Source organism: Diabrotica virgifera, chromosome 7, assembly GCF_917563875.1.
Source record: "Diabrotica virgifera virgifera chromosome 7, PGI_DIABVI_V3a".
Lineage (NCBI taxonomy): Eukaryota > Metazoa > Arthropoda > Insecta > Coleoptera > Chrysomelidae > Diabrotica > Diabrotica virgifera.
The window spans coordinates 163,023,542-163,032,215 of NC_065449.1; positions in this window are offsets into that span (position 1 = coordinate 163,023,542).

Below are 8,674 nucleotides of genomic sequence, written 5' to 3' on the forward strand. Positions count from 1 at the left end.
TAAAAATACACAACTTTTGTTTGAATCGATAATAGCTTCTTTAATCCAGTCGGAAGAGCTTCAAAATCGTCGTTTTGATGACATTTTTAGGGTTTAGGGGTACCTCAGGTAGTTAGCTTAAAACGTAAGAAATAAATTTGAATAGTTAATGTTTATTGATAAACAGAGCTCCAATTCTATTTTACTTCAACTCATTTTAAGGCTATTTCAATAAACTAATCGGTTCTTTTTTCAGTTTTTTGGTAAAACATTGTAACTTATAGACGAAAATTCTTAAAATCGGCTATTTTTCATTTAAATTGTCAATAAATAATTAAATTGAGAAAAAATTGGTCAGATTTACATAAATTTTGTTATTCCGTCCATATAGAAACTAAAACAATTGTTACGTAGTTACACTGAGTGTCATAAAAACCGTGTATTTTTACTCATTTCTTTGAGCTATTTCACGTAATATCGAGATATAAGTAGTATTTTTTACATAAGTTATATTAACGTTAAACTGACTTAATTTATAGTTTTATAAGCAACAATTAAATATAGCGAAATTTATAAAACCTTGTTTAAATTGTTTTACATGCTCTATAATACGGTTATCTTAAATTTTGTTTTGAACGTTTTTATTCTTACTGGTAGACAAAAAATGGCAAAATGTGCATTTTTGACATCAAATTGTTGATAACCAACATAGTTACTACTCAAAATATTAAAAAAACTAACCGTCGGTATAACAGGTTGCCTGGAAACCAGATGCAGAACAGTACCATAAATGTTTTAGACCTTTTAGCACTTTCTTTAAGTGAAATTTAAAATCATTTACCACCCATGTACACTCATTACGGAATCTATTACAAGAATTTCAGCGATTTCAGCCATTTTTTCAAAACTTATTTGGATTTTCTCTAGTAATCCTTCCAAAACACAATACATAAATGGTGAATACCTTTTACACCAACTTCAAGGAGGGTAATTTATACAGGTACATACCTGGAATTATTATATGGACCGTTCACTCTTGTTAGAGTATAGTTCGCTCAAATATGAGCTCTTTTAATCCATTTCACGCGGTAAATTCTCTACTATCTTCTTCCACTCTCTCCGGTCCTGAATCTTTTCTCTCCAGTTTGCAATTTCCATCTTTGATATATCGTCTAGCAGTTGATCTTCCCATCTAATTTTTGGTCTTCCTCTTGGTCTATTTTTTACTGGTTTCCAGTTCATTATCTTCCTGATCAGTTCTTCTACCCCTCTTCTTTGTGTGTGCCCAAACCATCTGAGGCTTTGTGCTTTAATGAATTTTACTATATCTTCTCCTTTATTTATATTTATTATTTCATGGTTCATCAGCTTTCAATATTCCCCTGTTTCTGTCTTTACTGGGCCATGTATCCTTATAATTTTTCTCTCAATTATTTTTAACTTTTCTTCGTCTTTTTTCGTAAGGCACATTACTTCTGCTCCATAGGCTATCACTGATCTGATTGCTGCTGTGTATATTTTTGATTTTGTTTTTTTTGCTCAGGTTTTTGTCCTTGAGTAGTTGGTGATATTTCCAATATACTCTATTACCTGCTTTAATTCTGTCGTTTATCTCTATACTCCTTCCGTTTTTGCCGTCCACCATCACCCCCAGGTATTTGAAGCAATCTACTCTCTGGAATGTATTTTCACCTATCTTTATTTCTGCTATTCTGTTTACATTGTCTCGTGTGCTTATAAGATATTTTGTTTTATTCTGATTGATTATTAGTTCTCTCGTCTTTGCTTCTCTTACCAGGGTTAAAAGTGCCTCTTCTAGTCTTTTTTTATCTCGTGCTACCAGTCCCAGTTCATCTGCATATCCTATGATCTGTGTTGAGCTTTGAATAATTGTCTTTTTCAGCCCTGTGTCCCTAATTACTCCTTCTAGAGCGATATTAAATAGTGTCGTTTGTCGTTGACAGACTGTCTCCTTGTCTTACTTCAAGTTCTATTTTGATGTCATTTGTATCGCCCTCATTTGTTTTAACTTTTGCTGTTGAGTCTTTTATTGTCATTCTAGTTAGTCTTATTAATTTTGCCGGTATCTCCACTTTTTTTCATTTCTTTTAATAATTGTTGTCTGTATATGCTGTTGAAGGCCTGTTGGAAGTCGATGAATAGTATGTGTAATTCTATGTCATGTTCATAGCTTTTTTCAATTGTTTGTGTCAGTACGTGTATTGCATCTATTGTTGATCTTCCTTTGATCTATTGTTCTAAAACCCTGTTGATATGGTCCTATAATTTTTTCTGTGTATTGATTTAATCGGTTTCTTATAATTGTGGTCAATATCTTATACGTTGTATTTAGTAGCATAATTGGTCTGTAGTTGCAGCACTTAGTTGGATCTCCTTTCTTAAAGATTGGTGCGATGTGTCCGTTTTTCCATTCTATGGGCATGCTTTCGTCCTTCCAAATTGTAACCATTAATTTGTGCATTCGCTTCGTGAGCTCCTCTCCGCCGTTGATGATCAGTTCGTTGTTGATTTCATCTGGCCCTGGCGTTTTGTTTACTTTTAGTTGTTTTAATACCTCCATGAATTCCTAATAAGGAGGTGCGACTTCCTCTTCATCTCTGTTATCTCTTATATCCTCATCCTCTGAATATGCCTTATTGTCGTTTTTGTCTAGGTCCGTGAAATGTTTTTCCCAATCTTTTTTGTTTATTTTTGTGACAGATTTTTTGGTACTGTGTTGTTGTTTTATCTATTCGAACAATTTCTTGTTGTCTTTATTATTCGTTTCTAATTCTTGCATTTGTTCAGAGATCCATGTGTTCTTCTTTCTTCTATAGAGTTTTAATGCTTCTTGTTTTTCTTTTCTATATTGGTCCAGTTGTTCCTGTTCGGCACTTTGTAGCCATTTGTTTCTTGCGAGGTGCTTCAGTTGACTTTTTTGGTGACATTCCTCATCAAACCATTCTTTCGATTCTTTGTTTTTTTGGAATCCTATTATTTGTTCTGCTGTCTCTATTATGCTGTTCTTTATGTTTTTCCATTCTCCTTCTATTTCTATGTGCTCGTACTGACCCAATTTCTGTTCCAGTTGTTCTGTATATTGTTGCTTTGTTTCTTGCGTTTTCAGATTGGCTATATTCCATTTCCTCCTTTTTCCTTCCTTATGATTATTTGCTGTGATTATTTTCATCTTAAGTTTTGCTATCAACAATATGTGGCCAGTGCCTCCATTTGCCCCTCTATATGACCTTACGTCTGGTACTATTTGTGTCCACTTTTTCGAAATTAGAGTATGATTTATTTGGTTTCCATCCATTCTTCCTTGTATCATCCATGTTATTTTGTTTTCTTTTTTATGTTTATGCCCAGTACTAACTATATATGTATTTGTTGCTGCTGCTAGGTTGCAGATTTCTCCTCCATTATCATTCGTAGTTTCATGAATGGTTTCTTTGCCAGCTACATTACGATTATAGTCCTCCTTTCCGATCTTTGCATTGAAATCACCCAATATTATTAATATGTCATTCCTCGGAATATTTTCACAGGTTTCTTCCAGGATGTCTTAGAATTCTGTTTTATCTTCTCGGTTTGCTTGTTCGGTGGGTGCATAGCAATTGACTATCGAGATGTGGGCTTGTTTATTTTCTTATGTAAGATATCCTTTCATTAACTGCTTTGAATTGTATCAGTTTTTCCCTCATTTTTTTGTTCACCATAAATGCCGTACCATTCGTTCCCTGTTTGTTTTCTCCCGAATAATACATGCTAAAGGTTTTCTTCTCAATTTTTCCTTCTTTCTTCCATCGTATTTCCTGTACGGCTAGGATTTCTAGTTGGTATTTTTTCATTTCAAGAGCTATTTCTTGCATCTTACCTGCTGCCAGCATGGTTCTAATATTCCAAGAGCCCATTCTAATGGGTTTTGTTCTTTTCTTCTTATTGAGATTCTTTCTTTATTTTGTGTGCGTTATTTTGTTTTCGTTAACCGTTTGCATTTCCGAGTCTTTTTTTGCCATGTCAATATCATATTTCAGCCGCTGTTCTTCGTTTATTAGTTTTTTGAATTTTCTATCAGCTGCTCTCTCTCTTCGTCCCATATCTAGATTTTGCCATTCACTATTAATTTCTTGTAGCCGATTTTCGTTTGCTTACCTTTGCTTCTTTCGTCCTTTGCTATTTTAGTTATTTCCTTTTGTATTTATTTTTCTTTCGATGTCCAATCGTTGTTTATATAGATACGATCTTTATGCTGTTTTAGTTTACGTTTCTTGTTTAGGATTTCCATTTTATCCGTGAGGGCTTCTGTTTCTATTGCGCATACTGTTTCTCTTATTTTTTTTGCACTTCTTAGTTTTATTTGTATTTGCAACTCTTGGGCTCTGAAATTTTCCATTTCTTCTTTTAATTTCTTATAATCATTTGTTTTTACTTTCAACCCAGTTACGATCAAGCTTTTCTTTTTGCTAAATTTCTCCAGTTGCTCCATTCATTCATGTAGCTGTTTTACTTCTTTTTTTAGTTTTTGTTTCTCTGCTTTTACACCCATTAACTCTTTATTGGTTTGTTGTTATTCTTTCCTTATTTGTTTTATTTCCTGAAGCATTTCATCGTTTTTATTCATTAGCTCTTTCATTATTGTAATCATAACATTTTTCATGTCTTCCTTGTTTTCGTTGCCTGCTTTGCTTGGTGACCGTTTTTTAATTTTACTTCTATTAAAACAATCATCCAAGTTTTCTCTTTTGCGTTTCGTTTCATCATCGGTTTCACTTCCTGTGACATTTTTTCCATTTTCTAGGAGTGCAGCGCTAAATACCTGGAATACCGATATTAGATTATCAACAATACATAAAAAATGAAAGTTACCAATTCACCGGTAGTTAATGCGTTATTTAAAAATTAACTGCGCACCAGAGTTGCCAGTTGGTCTGTAATTAGGACGGGGATTAAAATAGATACGAATTCACCGGGACCCGGAAATATGCACACCCTGATATTCTAGTTACGTAAGCTCGTCCGATTGGCGCATGACGTTAATAAAGCATAGTCCCGTCTATGCGTTCGTAATACGAACGCGAATGAAATTTGAGAATAGTACAAAAGAAACTAAGTGATTTTTATAGTTTAGAGGAAAATCATTAAACTATTTACTTTTATTTAAATTGATTTTCAGTTATTTGTAAAGTTCCCAGTTTCTTGATTATATTGGTATCCGGAAAATAAAAATATTCATATAATCGATATCTACTAAAATTATTATATTTCGTTAGTTGGCAAAAATTGATTAGTGGCCTACACATTAGTAAATATAATTTTTACCAAGGGGAAGAAAAGCCCCAAAATAAAACCATAAATTTAATGGATTGATAAAAAAACAAAATTTTTTACTTTTTAAATAATGTATTTCATCAGATTTAAGTAAGAGGCTTGGAAAAGACAAAAATAAGTTTTACAGTTTTCATGCCATGCACTTTATTTAAATTTTGTGCATGTGAAATAGACGTACATACAGCAACTATGTAGTAGTTTTCATAATTTTTCTTTTACGCAATGTCAGGTTGTTAAGAGACTTGTTTAATTCTTTAATTCGGAAGTACATCTGAGACCTAAAAAATAACTTGTTCGCTTTGTTAGAACAGTCTACAGTTACACTTTTGGACATAAGGTTTTCTAAATAATTTTTAGTTACCAAAATGGAATCACCATTCATGTGGAAGGAAAAATTGTCTCCAGTTACTTAATATATGACAAGAGAGTGTCTGATGGTTTACATAAACCACACTTACTCAAATGATCAACCCACGTGTACGTTGAAACATCTTCGGATTGAATACTGGAGTACTTCAATTTATGGCAGATATAACCAGCCAAATTCTCCAAACCATCATACTCGAGGTCACTAATGTTTTTTCATTCTAACTCTCATTGAAAACTTGAAAATCCACAACTGTTTCGTTGTTAGAATCCAGCCTTTGGATCAATTGTCCAGAAATTGGTAAATCTGGGATGTCGTCTGTTTAAACGTTCGAAAATTCGTTCCGTTGTCTCTCCTACCCGTATATAACTTTTATAAAATAAAATAAAGCTTTTTGTTAACACTTTAAAAAAAATTTAATGGGTTTCCCCGAAAAGAGCTTCATTTTTTGGTACTATGTATCACGTTAAAATATTTGATTTGGAATTTGAAGGGTAAGATCGTCTTTTTTATGAGCTATAAATTTACTTTTACTGGTTCTATAGACTAAGAATATACCATTTTTTCGTTTTTTTATATGCTACATTTTTTCCAAGAATATTTTTTCGATATAATACTTACTTTTTGAGTATTTGCGAAAAACCGCCGAAAAACGTGTTTTTTTTTTGTTGAAAAGTAAATATTTTTAGTCGCAAGTGACTCTAGTATCTACTACTAAATTAACCTAGTACCTAAGTTAAAAAAACTCTATAGAACAAAAGTTGCTTAAACTTAGTCAGATCTGTTTCCGGACTTATTTTAAACGTATATTTTTTCACCCTCCAAGTAAAAGCAATCAACGGCACAAATTTAACTTTGAAGTGGAGGATGGGTAGAATCTAAATCCAAATTTTCATGCAATTAGGAGTTGACCCTGAAAATTATGTGTGTTTCTTTTTATCTTTTAAATCATTTTACTTAAAATCATTTTTTAACTATCAAATAATAATTACATATTGAGTTATTTTATTTTTTAAACTTTAATAATATTTATAAAAAATTTTACTTTCTTGTAATGTATTTTTAAAACAAGCAATCATTTAAATAATTATTTTGTAACAATTTGTATTATTTAAGAATATAATAATTACATTTTGGTTTCGTAGTAAGTGTTTTTTAAGAATATTAATGTACAGTTTTAAAATATTGTATTGCAAATAATTATCATTATTAAATGGTTATTATTTGTCAAGTATTCTTTTTCTTTTTTTACACCCTTAGTATGTAATAAAACTAAGGGACTTTCTGAAAGGTCAATCGTAGACTTTAAAGACACAAAAGAAGCGATACTTAAAAGTTACGCCCATTATATATCTTTATATCGTGGGAAATATACAATACAACACGAGCTCCAACCGCTCGACTAATACTCTTTAGAGCTGGCATCAGTGTGTGATCTCGCGTTGAACGGTAAGTATCTAAAATTTCGTATATAAGTCCTCCCCTTTACTTTTCAGCGACGGATCTCGTTTCGCTGTAAATTTATCAGAAAAATTTAAGTACAAAAATCTTTTCCCCTCTAAGTGTGCCATGATTAATATGTTAATTATAAAGATACTTATGAACAATATACTCCAATAATTAATTTCCTATTGGTGGATCTCGGGTTGTCCTCGATTTAGTCGGATCTCGCCTTGATATGAAGACGTATATATATATATATATATATATATATATATATATATATATATATATATATATATATAAACAAACAAGTGGTTTGTATATATATATATATATATATATATATATATATATATATATATATATATATATATATATATAAAATGAATAATTTTGGGGAATGCAGTCAATGTGTTTTGGGCTGATTAAAAGAGAAACACTTTGAACTTTTGTCGAGCTTTCGGACAATTTATTTCCTTTATCAAGACAATCTAAAAATACAAATGTTTAAATTTAGATGAAAACTAGAAAAATAACAACTTACTGCTCGTGGTTTACAAAATAACTATCATACTTATTAAAAACATAAAAATTCTTTCTAAAAAATATAAATTGTAAACGTAAATTAATTTTGAAATATGTCAAAAGGACATTAATCAAATGTAGTTAGACTACTTTAATAACTAACTACATTTGATTAATGTCCTTTTGACATATTTCAAAATTAATTTACGTTTACAATTTATATTTTTTAGAAAGAATTTTTATGTTTTTAATAAGTATGATAGTTATTTTGTAAACCACGAGCAGTAAGTTGTTATTTTTCTAGTTTTCATCTAAATTTAAACATTTGTATTTTTAGATTGTCTTGATAAAGGAAATAAATTGTCCGAAAGCTCGACAAAAGTTCAAAGTGTTTCTCTTTTAATCAGCCCAAAACACATTGACTGCATTCCCCAAAATTATTCATTTTGTATTATTAACAGTCACTACATATTAATAATTATATATATATATATATATATATATATATATATATATATATATATATATATATCCTTTAAATAACAGCTGACTTTTTAGATGAAAATGGGGTTGAAGTTTATTGGGTATCCAGCTGAATAAAACCAAGTGGTACTCTGTTTAACAAAACGTTATATTTCGCTGATTTTCATCAGCATCATCAGACGAAAGCTACAATATTTCAAAATGGTACAATTTTATAGTATGGTTTTTTACAATTTTTATCTTACCTAATTGAGGTTGATGGTATTTAGATGATATTTAGATGACATCGAGATACTGCAATTTTGATAAAATGTGGGTTAAATTTAGTTAATTATGTAATAGGATTAAATGAAATTTGTTTTATATTGACAAGAATGAAAATTTTATTTGAAGTTGATTAATGTCAATCAGATGAAGTACTAGACATATTAAATATTGAATGTTATTAAGTGTTTTATGTAGGAAAATAGTTTAGTTATATATCGCTAATATCATAAAGGTTTATTTAATTGAAATTTAACATATCGGTTGTCTTTTAGTTTAAAA